We start from the raw sequence: 12,909 nt of genomic DNA, 5'->3' as shown, positions 1-12,909 counted from the left end.
GGTATTTTATTCTTTTTGTTGCAATGGTAAATGGGAGTGTTTCCTCAATTTCTCTTTCAGATTTTTCATCATTAGTGTATAGGAATGCAAGAGATTTCTGTGCATTCATTTTGTATCCTGCAACTTTACCAAATTCATTGATTAGCTCTAGTAGTTTTCTGGTGGCATTTTTTAGGATTCTCTATGTATAGTATCATGTCATCTGCAAACAGTGACAGTTTTACTTCTTCTTTTCCAATTTGTATTCCTTTTATTTCTTTTTCTTCTCTGATTTCCATGGCTAGGACTTCCAAGACCATGTTGAATAATAGTGGTGAGAGTGGACATCCTTGTCTCGTTCCTGATCTTAGAGGAAATGCTTTCAGTTTTTCACCATTGAGAATGATGTTTGCTGTGGTTTGTCGTATATGGCCTTTATTATGTTGAGGTAATTTCTCCCTATGCCCACTTTCTGGAGAGTTTTTATCATAAATGGCTGTTGAATTTTGTCAAAAGTTTTTCTGCATCTATTGAGATGATCATATGGTTTTTATTCTTCAATTTGTTAATATGGTGTATCACATTGATTGATTTGCGTATATTGAAGAATCCTTGCATCCCTGGGATAAATCCCACTTGATTGTGGTGTATGATCCTTTTAATGTGTTGTTGGATTCTGTTTGCTAGTATTTGTTGAGGATTTTTGCATCTATATTCATCAGTGCTATTGGTCTGTAATTTTCTTTTTTTGGTAGTATCTTTGTCTGGTTTTGGTATCAGGGTGATGGTGGCCTCATAGAATGAGTTTGGGAGTGTTCCTTCCTCTGCAATTTTTTGGAAGAGTTTGAGAAGAATGGATGTTAGCTCTTCTCTAAATGTTTGACAGAATTCACCTGTGAAGCCATCTGGTCCTGGACTTTTGTTTGTTGGAAGATTTTTAATCACAGTTTCAATTTCATTACTTGTGATTGGTCTGTTCATATTTTCTGTTTCTTCCTGGTTCAGTCTTGGGAGGTTATACCTTTCTAAGAATTTATCCATTTCTTCCAGGTTGTCCATTTTATTGGCATAGAGTTGTTTGTAGTAGTCTCTTAGGATGCTTTGTATTTCTGCAGTGTCTGTTGTAACTTCTCCTTTTTCATTTCTAATTTTATTGACTTGAGTCCTCTCCCTCTTTTTCTTGATGAGTCTGGCTAATGGCTTATCAATTTTGTTGATCTTCTCAAAGAACCAGCTTTTAGTTTTATTGATCTTTGCTATTGTTTTCTTTGTTTCTATTTCATTTATTTCAGCTCTGATCTTTATTATTTCTTTCCTTCTGCTAACTTTGGATTTTGTTTGTTCTTCTTTCTCTAGTTCCTTTAGGTGTAAGGTTAGGTTGTTTATTTGATATTTTTCTTGTTTCTTGAGGTAGGCTTGTATAGCTATAAACATCCCTCTTAGAACTGCTTTTGCTGCATCCCATAGGTTTTGCATCATCGTGTGTTCTTTGTCATTTGTCTCTAGGTATTTTTTGATTTCCTCTTTGATTTCTTCAGTGGTCTCTTGGTTATTTAGTAAAGTATTGTTTAGCCTCCATGTGTTTGTGCTTTTTATGTTTTTTTCCCTGTAATTCATTTCTAATCTCATAGCGTTGTGGTCAGAAAAGATGCTTGATATGATTTCAATTTTCTTAAATTTACTGAGGCTTGATTTGTGACCCAAGATGTGATCTACCCTGGAGAATGTTCCGTTCGCACTTGAGAAGAAAGTGTAATCTGCTGTTTTTGGAAGGAATGTCCTATAAACATCAATTAAATCTATCTGGTCTATTGTGTCATTTAAAGCTTCTGTTTCCTTATTTATTTTCATTTTGGATGATCTATCCATTGGTGTAAGTGAGGTGTTAAAGTCCCCAACTATTATTGTGTTACTGTCGATTTCCTCTTTTATAGCTGTTAGCAGTTGCCTTATGTATTGAGGTGCTCCTATGTTGGGTGCATATATATTTATAATTGTTATATTTTCTTCTTGGATTGATCACTTGATCATTCTGTAGTGTCCTTCCTTGTCTCTTGTAACATTCTTTATTTGAAAGTCTATTTTATCTGATATGAGTACAGCTACTCCAGCTTTCTTTTGATTTCCATTTTCATGGAATATCTTTTTCCATCCACTCACTTTCAGTCTGTATGTGTCCCTAGGTCTGAAGTGGGTCTCTTGTAGGCAGCATATATATGGGTCTTGTTTTTGTATCCATTCAGCAAGCCTGTGTCTTTTGGTTGGAGCATTTAATCCATTCACGTTTAAGGTAATTATCGATATGTATGTTCCTATGACCATTTTCTTAATTGTTTTGGGTTTGTTTTTGTAGGTGCTATTCTTCTCTTGTGTTTCCCACTTAGAGAAGTTCCTTTAGCATTTGTTGTAGAGCTGGTTTGGTGGTGCTGAATTCTCTTAGTTTTTGCTTGTCTGTAAAGCTTTTGATTTCTCCATCAAATCTAAATGAGATCCTTGCCGGGTAGAGTAATCTTGGTTGTAGGTTCTTCCCTTTCATCACTTTAAGTATATCATGCCACTCCCTTCTGGCTTGTAGGGTTTCTGCTGAGAAATCAGCTGTTAACCTTATGGGAGTTCCCTTGTATGTTATTTGTCGTTTTTCCCTTGCTGCTTTCAATAATTTTTCTTTGTCTTTAATTTTTGCCAATTTGATTATTATGTGTCTCGACATGTTTCTCCTTGGGTTTGTCCTGTATGGGACTCTCTGCGCTTCCTGGACTTCGGTGGCTATTTCCTTTCCCATGTTAAGGAAGTTTTTAACTATAATCTCTTCAAATATTTTCTCTGGTCCTTTCTCTCTCTCTTCTCCTTCTGGGACCCCTATAATGTGACTGTTGGTGTGTTTAATGTTGTCCCAGAAGTCTCTTAGGCTGTCTTCATTTCTTTTCATTCTTTTTTCTTTATTCTGTTCCGCAGCAGTGAATTCCACCATTCTGTCTTCCAGGTCACTTATCCGTTCTTCTGCCTCAGTTATTCTGCTATTGATTCCTTCTAGTGTAGTTTTCATTTCAGTTATTGTATTGGTCATCTCTGTTTGTTTGTTCTTTAATTCTTCTAGGTCTTTGTTAAACATTTCTTGCATCTTCTCGATCTTTGCCTCCATTCTTTTTCCAAGGTCCTGGATCATCTTTACTATCATTATTCTGAATTCTTTTCCTGGAAGGTTGCCTATCTCCCCTTCATTTAGTTGTTTTTCTGGGGTTTTATCTTGTTCCTTCATCTGGTATATAGCCCTCTGCCTTTTCATCTTGTCTATCTTTCTGTGAATGTGGTTTTTGTTCCACAGGCTGCAGGATTGTAGTTTTTCTTGCTTCTGCTGTCTGCTCTCTGGTGTTTGAGGCTATCTAAGAGGCTTGATAGGAGGCTCTGGTGGTGGGTAGAGCTGACTGTTGCTGCGGTGGTCAGAGCTCAGTAAAACTTTAATCCACTTGACTGTTGATGGGTGGGGCTGGGTTCCCTCCCTGTTGGTTGTTTTGCCTGAGGCAACCCAACACTGGAGCCTACCTGGGCTCTTTGGTGGGGCTAACGACAGACTCTGGGAGGGCTCACGCCAAGGAGTACTTCCCAGAACTTCTGCTGCCAGTGTCCTTGTCCCCACGGTGAAACAGAGCCAGCCCCCGCCTCTGCAGGAGACCTTCCAACACTAGCAGGTAGGTCTGGTTCAGTCTCCCCTGGGGTCACTGCTCCTTCCCCTGGGTCCTGATGCACACACTATTTTGTGTGCGCCCTCCAAGAGTGGGGTCTCTGTTTCCCCCAGTCCTGTCGAAGTCCTGCAATCAATTCCCACTAGGCTTCAAAGTCTGATTCTCTATGAATTCCTCCTCCCATTGCCGGACCCCCAGGGTGGGAAGCCTGACGTAGGGCACAGAACCTTCACTCCAGTGGGTGGACTTCGGTGGTATAAGTGTTCACCAGTCTGTGAGTCACCCACCCACCAGTTATGGGATTGATTTTACTCTGATTGTGCCCCTCCTACCATCTCATTTTGGCTTCTCCTTTGTCTTTGGATGTAGGGTATCTTTTTTGGTGAGTTCCAGTGTCTTCCTGTTGATGATCGTCCAGCAGCTAGTTGTGATTCTGGTGTTCTCGAAAGAGGGAGTGAGAGCACGTCCTTCTACTCCGCCATCTTGGTTCCTCTCCCTATCAATTACATCACCACTGGTGATTGATTCAACCTCCAACCCCTCTCCTGACCCCAGAGGTCAAGGGGGTGGGACTAAATGTTTCATTCCTCTAGTCACATGATTGGTTCCCCTGGCAACCAGCACCTATCTTTGGTGCTTTCCAAAAGTCACCTCATTAACATAAGCCCAGCTGTGGTGGAAAGGGGGGATCTTGAATGACAAGACGCCCATTTCATTTCATGGCTCTAAAGTGATTTCAGGACCTGAGGACAAGAGGCTAAATATAACAAAAGATACTCCCACTGCTCTTATTGCTCAGGAAAACCCAAGGGTTTTGAGAGCTGTGATCCAGGAACTGTGGATGAAGATCAAATATAGCTAAGAAATATATTTTGGTCAACTGAATGACCAAATATATATATTCCTTTTAAATCACAATATTACATATGTTTTACTTCTTTTCATCTCTTTGTTCTATCTCTTGTTTATTTATCCCCTCTTTCTCTCTTCAATGGCATCTAATCTCAAGTTTATCCTGTTCACTGAGGTTTTCTTATTATTGTTTCAATGACCATATTTTTCATTCTGGTATTAGAAATTGTTGTCCAAACTAAAGTTTATCCTGTCCACTGAGTTTTTTATTTCAATGACCATATCATTCATTCTTAATTTTTTTCTGCCATCTACTCTTTAGTATCTTATTCCTTTTTTTTGGAATTTCAAGTCCTTATTATATGACTTTAATTATATAAAATTTTTATGAAGTATGTACAAATATTCTCTTTGTTGTATCTGCTGACTATCATTCATATGAATTGCTTACCCATGTGTCTTGTAATTTTGGATTGTGAATTCATCTTAAGAGGGATTTTCCTATGAGAAATTTTGTGGCCTGAGTTATGGTAGTGTTCCTACAGAGTGATAAACTTTGCATCTTTCTAACACCTCAGAGGTAATATTGACCTGCAACTAATGTAATTACTGGCTATAGGTTTCTACATAATGTAGTTTAAATTTTGGACTCAAAACCAGGGCAAGAGGTAGGCACAGAATTTCAATATCTCAAGAGAAACTTTTTAAAACTAGGATCCCAGTCAGAGACCTTATCATTTCCCTGTGATGTGAATAGATTTTTAGCTCCATCTAGATAGGCACCAAAAGCCAAGCCCCTGGTAAACTCAAATTCACTAATCCACCACCCACCTCATTCTAGGCTGCCATAATATCACCTCAAGTACTTACATCTCTTTACTTTTTGCATCTGGATATTTCCTTTTCATATCCCATGGTGTGGCTGCACCATAATTTACTTAAATAGTTATTTGTAAGTATTTAGGTTGTTTTCCATTTTTTTAACTCTATTAAGCAGTATTGACATAAATATTCTCATAAGTATTGGTTTTTGTGGATATTGTTTAGCATAGATTTGAAATTAGACTATTAATTTAGTACCAATATTTCAGGTTGTATGAGTTTTTTTTTCCAGCAGCATTCAACAACACAGGGAAGTCAAATAGTTGGAATCGTCCAGGTAGGGGTTCCCCACTCAGGAAAATGCAATAAAAAGATATTCTGGCAAGAGAGATTAGAACTAGGGTAATAAAGTCACTGACATTTTGAATCATAGATTCTGAAGTGGGTAAGGAGAGAAATAAAAACAGAGGAATCAGAGTTGGTAGATTAGAAGAAAGTAAGAGTCAGTGAATTGGAGTCCCCAGGGAAATGGGAGAAATGGAATGATTACACCATAAGTACAGGAAGTAGTGGTCAGATAATAGAATGTCTGAACAAGTGGGATAATTTTTCAGTAATGGAAAAGACCAGGTGTGACCATAGGTGGCTGAAGTAGAATATCAGTGGTGGACTTTTTAGTGATAAAGAAATCAAAGAAAAGAGAGGCCAGAGCATTGAATGGGGTCACCTACATGGACACTGAAGTCACTCAGGATGATGGACTCAAGACTAAGACGTTGAGACAAGTACAAAATTTTCATAGAAAAAGGGTGTATCCAGGAGATCTAAAGGTGACAATACCAGGAAAATGGTGGTGGGTAGCACCAGCTTCTAAGGAATGAGGGATCTCCTAATTGGAAGGAATAATGGTTTAGAAGGAGTCAGAAGGAACAAGGAGAATACACCCCATTCCCACCCTGAAGTGCCTTAGAGTTTGAGAGAATGAACAGTCTCTACTTGAGAGATATACAGGGAAACAATGTCCTCAAGGGAAATCCAGGTTACGGTTAAAGCTGGGAGATGCAAAGAACAGTCAATGAAGAAACAATCTAAGGAATAGGGAAGTTTTCCAGTCATGTAGCTAGACTTCCAGAGAGTACAAGGAAAAGTTTTGTGAAACCTGGGAGGCAAATGTATTGGGTCAAGGGAGAATAATCAGAATATAATGTTATAAGAGAGAATAGGAGACCAAATGGGAATTATGATTTGGATGGTAATCAAAGAAACAAGGAATGCTAAGCAGAGAGAATTGCTAAATCAGACAGAGGGAAAAGGGAGTTGCAGTAGCCTCCTAAATCATCTGACGTGGAGTTAGGAGTCTCAGGTAGTGAACAGAAAAGTCCAAACCTAGTCATTAGGCACTCAGGAATGGTCAGTCATCCTATCAGCTTTGGCCTTGTGTTTCTTCTTCCATATAAGGGTCAGGCAAAATACGAAGGGATCACAAGGACCAGGAGGAAAGCTATATTGTAAAGTTCTGCTCTGAAGAACCCCTACAAGATTCTGTCCAGAAACATGGGAGGGGGTCATGCTGACTGTCAGTGCTCTGTGTCATTTTGTGCTCCCTCTTGCATGCCCCCTACTTCCTGACTTTGTCACCCACTCTGTTTACCTCATCTTCATGGAGTGATATAAATGATGTGAAAGGGCTTTGGAAAATGTAGTAAGTTAAATACATGGGGGCACTGACTTCTCCCCACTTTGGTCATTCCTGCTTCAGATCCATTCTCTTTGGTCCCAACCCCCAACTCTATCCTAGCCCTTGGATCAATCTCTGCCTACTGAGGGGAAAAACTACATGTTATCCCAAGGAATAGGGACTACTCTTATAGCTCCATTTCTTCTCTTTGCCATTTCCCATAACCACTCTTCAACCTAGAAACTGGGACCATTGCTCTGGTTTGTGGAGCCTTCTTATTGGCTCCAAAGGGAGGAGTATGTATGCTTCATAATGGGCATTCCAACATGAGGAGATGCGAGTGGTAGTGTGTGAGCTTCTGCCAGTTTCTCATTTTCACAAGATGACTAACAAGACATATGCCATTTGAAAAAATGACAGGGAAGTTACCTCTAATTTCCCCATCTCAACCCCAGCTTCCACCTCCTCTATCTGTTCCTTTTGTTCTCATTATCCAATGCAGCTTCCTCCCTTTTCTCCTCAATCTTTTAGCCCTCAGCCTACTCCCCAGCCCCATCCACCTCTTTCAGACTTCAGCCCTACCCATTTCCCTCCTGCCACAGGAAGTGTCATCCCTTCCTGCCACCCTACCTTAATGACATCCATGTCCAGCTCTTTCCCTGTCCCTTCCATACCATCTACTTGCCACCCTGTTCATCCTGCTCTCTTTCTTATTACTCCTTTATCTGTGCCCCTATTCCCCCTCCTAGCCCTTCTTTCTAGTCCCTTGAACTCTGGTCTTCACCTACACTCCAACCACTCCCAACCAGACCTGTTGATTCACAAGTCTCATTCTGGAGAGATAGTTACTCTACTACTGGGACAGATCTGGTACAATTCAGAATTGCCAGAACTGTGGATTCCCAGAAGCCTTCCCTGGTGGACCTAGAGAATTCAAGATGATGGCCAAACAACATTCAGCTAGAAGGTAAGCTCAGTTCCTTGCAGGAGTCCTTTTCCATGATGGTGTTTTCAGCCATGAGCAGATCCTGGTTATCTTACTGTCTGTATTTTGCCTTCATCCTAATCTTATCAATCCTCTTCAGATGCCAATCGAAATCCTAATAGATATTTTCAGGGAACTCAAAAAGCAATTTATATGGGAAGGCAAAAGGCCAAGAATAGCCAAGAACTGGTAGGAAAAATTTCTGTATGAGATATCATAACCTATTATAAAAATTATAGTAATTAATATAGTGTAGTACTGGTACAAAAATAGACAAATGACATAGAATAGAGTCCAGAAACAGATTCATACCTACATGAACACTTGATTTAAGACAAAAGTATCACAGAAGAAAAGTGGGGCTAGGACTATCTATTCAATAAATTGATTCTGGGTCAACTGGATACTCTTATGGAAAGAAAACTAAGCTAGTTTCCTACTTCACACTACACTCAAAAATCAGTTTCAAGTAGAACCTAGATCTAAAGTGAAAAGGTAAAAACATAAATCTTTTAGAATTGCTGTAGTCATACTTGGCTATTGAGCACTTGAGATGTGCTATTAAGTGGATTTTAAACACTTGTACTGGATTTTAAACACTTAGTATGAAACAATAAAATACCTTAATGTTTATATTGAAATGTTGAACTGATAATAATTTGAATATATTGGGTCAAGTAAAACATTTTTAAATTTTATCTGTTTGGTTTTGCTCTTTTAGATACTAGAACATTTTAAATTGTGACTTGCTTCATGTTATTGGACTGCACTGATCTAGAAGGTAATATAAGAAAATATCTTCACAATATCAAATTAGGAAAAAATTTCTTAAGTGACATTAAAAAGCACTAATCACAAAGGGAAAGATTGATACATTTGATCACATGTAAATTTTTTAAAAGACAGTCTTAGTTGTCTTCTAAGTTATCAAAAAGACAATGTTAAGATACTAAAAAGGCAAGCCATGCAGTGGGAAAAATAAATTTGTAACACATGCAACTCTCAAAGGGCTTATATCAATAATATATAAAGAACTCCAACAAACTGGTAAAAAGAAAAGACAAACAATCCAAAAGAAAAATAGGAAAAGATTTGGAACTGTCATTTCACAAAAGAGGCTTTTCAAATGACCAATAAATATACAACAAATAAAAGTTGGTCAATCTCACCACTCAGTAGGAAAATGCAAATTAAACCATAGTGAGATGCCATTACATACCCACCAGAATGGCCATAATTAAAAAGACTGACAATGTCAAGTGTTGGCAAAGACGGGAACAATAAGAACCCTAGTGGAGTAAATCAGTTCAACTATTTTGTAAAACAACTTGATACCATCTACTAAAACTGAACCATAGGCAGTCCCTACAATCCAGTAATTCCACTTCTAAGTATATATCCAACAAAATGTTTGTATGTGTGCACCAAGAGACATCTACTAAAATGTTCATACAGCATTATTTGTTATAGTTTGTATTGAAAAATCCAATGTTCATCAGTATTAAAATGAATATATAAATTGTGGTATAATCACAAAAGGGAGCACCACACAGAAATAAAAAGTAATGAAACCATAGCTATCTACATGCAACAGCAATGATGAATTTCACAAACATAATGTTGACCAAAAGAAGCCAGACACAAAGCATGCATACCATATTATTCCATTTATAGAAAGTGAAAAAACAGCCAAAGTAATCTATAGTGTTAGAAGTCAGGACAGTGGTTACCTTTGAGGAGAAAGAAGAAGACAGTGTTTGGGAAGGGGCATGAGAGAGGCTTCTGGGGTGCTGTCGATATCTATTTCTTGGCTTGTGTGATGGTGACAAATGATTTATCACTTTGTGATAAATCAGTGTGAGCTATACATTTTGGAGAAGAACACGTTTCTACGTCTATGTGTGATATTTCACAAGAAAAAGGTTTTGTTTTTTAAATGTGAGTGCTTATCAAGAATTCCTAACTTGGAAATCTGAGTTCTGACAATTTATGTTGCAAGGAGGGAAATGCAGGGCTCTCTCATAACCCAGAAGCTCTCCACTTTTACTTTCCTCTCCATCTGCCAGCTGTATAGAAGGGATCATTTGGCTTTCCTCTTTTATGTGTTAATATGGTGATATTCAAAATATGGTGAGTATTTCCAAATATTGAACCAACTTTGCATCTCTGAAAAATCTCATTTGGTCATGATGTATTATTCTTTTTATATGTTACTGGATATTATTTTCTAATACTTGGTTAAGAATTTTTGCATCTATATTCATAAGGTATATTTATCCTTAGCTGTCCTTTTTGCAGTCTTGAGGGAAAAAAACGGAGCTGGAGGAATCAGACTCCCTGACTTCAGACTATACTACAAAGCTACAGTAATCAAGACAATATGGTACTGAAACAAAAACAGAAACATAGATCAATGGAACAAGATAGAAAGCCCAGAGATAAACCCACACACCTATGGTCAACTAATCTGTGACAAAGGAGGCAAAGATATCCAATGGAGAAAAGACAGTCTCTTCAATAAGTTGTGCTGGGAAAACTGGACAGCTACATGTAAAAGAATGAAATTAGAACACTCCCTAACACCATAAACAAAAATAAACTCAAAATGGATTCGAGACCTAAATGTAAGACCGGACACTATAAAACTCTTAGAGGAAAACATAGGAAGAACACTCTTTGACATAAATCACAGCAAGATCTTTTTTGATCCACCTCCTAGAGTAATGGAAATAAAAACAAAAATAAACAAATGGGACCTAATGAAACTTCAAAGCTTTTGCACAGCAAAGGAAACCATAAACAAGACGAAAAGACAACCCTCAGAATGGGAGAAAATATTTGCAAATGAATCAACAGACAAAAAATTAATCTCCAAAATATATAAACAGCTCATTCAGCTCAATATTAAAGAAACAAACAACCCAATCCAAAAATGGGCAGAAGACCTAAATAGACATTTCTCCAAAGAAGACATACAGATGGCCAAGAAGCACATGAAGAGCTGCTCAACATCACTAATTATTAGAGAAATTCAAATCAAAAGTACAATGAAGTATCACCTCACACCAGTTAGAATGGGCATCATCAGAAAATCTACAAGCAACAAATGCTGGAGAGGGTGTGGAGAAAAGGGAACCCTCCTGCACTGTTGGTGGGAATATAAATTGATACAGCCACTATGGAGAACAATATGGAGGTTCCTTAAAAAACTAAAAAGAGAATTACCATATGATCCAGCAATCCCACTACTGGGCATATACCCAGAGAAAACCGTAATTCAAAAAGACACATGCACCCCAATGTTCATTGCAGCAGTATTTACAATAGCCAGGAAATGGAAGCAACCTAAATGCCCATCGACAGACGAATGGATAAAGAAGTTGTGGTATATATATACAATGGAATATTACTCAGCCATAAAAAGGAACGAAATTGGGTCATTTGTTAAGACATGGATGGATCTAGAGACTGTCATACAGAGCGAAGTAAGTCAGAAAGAGAAAAACAAATATCGTATATTAACGCATGTATGTGGAACCTAGAAAAATGGTACAGGTGAACCGGTTTGCAGGGCAGAAGTTGAAACACAGATGTAGAGAACAAACATATGGACACCAAGGGGGGAAAACTGCAGTGGGGTGGGGATGGTGGTGTGCTGAATTGGGCGATTGGGATTGACATGTATACAGTGATGTGTATAAAATTGATGACTGATTAAAAAAAAAAAGAATGTAATTGATGAATTATTGCATATATCATATTTTAAATAAAACTAGTATATTTACTCATTTAAAAAAAATCACCAGTGGTCAATAATTTAATCAATTATGCCTATATATTGAAGCCTAAATAAAAACCTAAAAGAACTGAGCTTGGAGAGCTCCCTGGTTGGTGAACACAGGGAAGAGCTGGGAGAATGGTGTGCCTGGAGAGGGCATGAAAGTTCTCTGCCTCTTCCTACATACCTTACCCTTATGCATCTCTTCCATCTGGCTATTCCTGAGTTATAACCTTTTATAATAAATTGGTAATCTAGCAAGTAAAATGTTTCTCTGAGTTCTGTGAGTCACTCTAGCAAATTAATCAAACCCAAAGAGGGGGTTATAGGAATCTCTGATTTCTAGCCCTTTGGTCAGAAGCATAGGTGATAAGCTGGACTTGCCATTGGCATCTGAAGTGGGGGGGGTGGTCTTGGGGGATTGAACCCTCAACCTGTGGAATTGGATGCTATGTATGGGTGGACAGTGTCAGAATTGAGTTGAATTGTAGGACATCCAGCTGGTGTTGGAGCATTGATTGGTGGTGTGGGGAACCCCCACCCTACATTGGAATTTAGTGATCAGAACCATTTAATATGAAACATTGAGAGTTATGTAGAATAGAATTTTAAAATCCAACATATGTCTAATAAGAGTACAAGAAAGATAAGTGAGAGAGAATGAGGATGAGGTAATATTTGAAGTGATAACTGAGTTTGTTCTAGAAATGATAAACTCATTAATCTTCAGATTCAGGAAACACAATGAATTCTTAACAGAAAACATAAGAAATTCACATCTAGGCATAACAGACTGGAACTGTAAACATTAAAGACAAAGAGATCTTAAAAGTAGTAAAAGAGAGTACACAGGTTATCCATAAAATAATTTAACTAAAAGCAGAATTCTTAAAAAAAAAAAAAATGAAAGAAGATGGTGGAATGTTATCTTCCAAGTGCTGAGAAGAAAGGATTATTAATCTAGCATTTCATACCCAGCCAAATATCATTCAAAAGTGAGTGCTAAATAAAGATATGTTCATCATTTAAGACCAAGTGCTGAACAAAGACAGAGAGTTAACCGCTCAAGCTCTTACAAAAAGAAAAACCAAAGGATAATGTGAATAAACAAAGAAATTTGACCCCAGGAGGA

This window comes from Eschrichtius robustus, chromosome 3 (genome assembly GCF_028021215.1).
Source record: "Eschrichtius robustus isolate mEscRob2 chromosome 3, mEscRob2.pri, whole genome shotgun sequence".
Lineage (NCBI taxonomy): Eukaryota > Metazoa > Chordata > Mammalia > Artiodactyla > Eschrichtiidae > Eschrichtius > Eschrichtius robustus.
Note: the sequence above shows the minus strand (reverse complement) of the source record.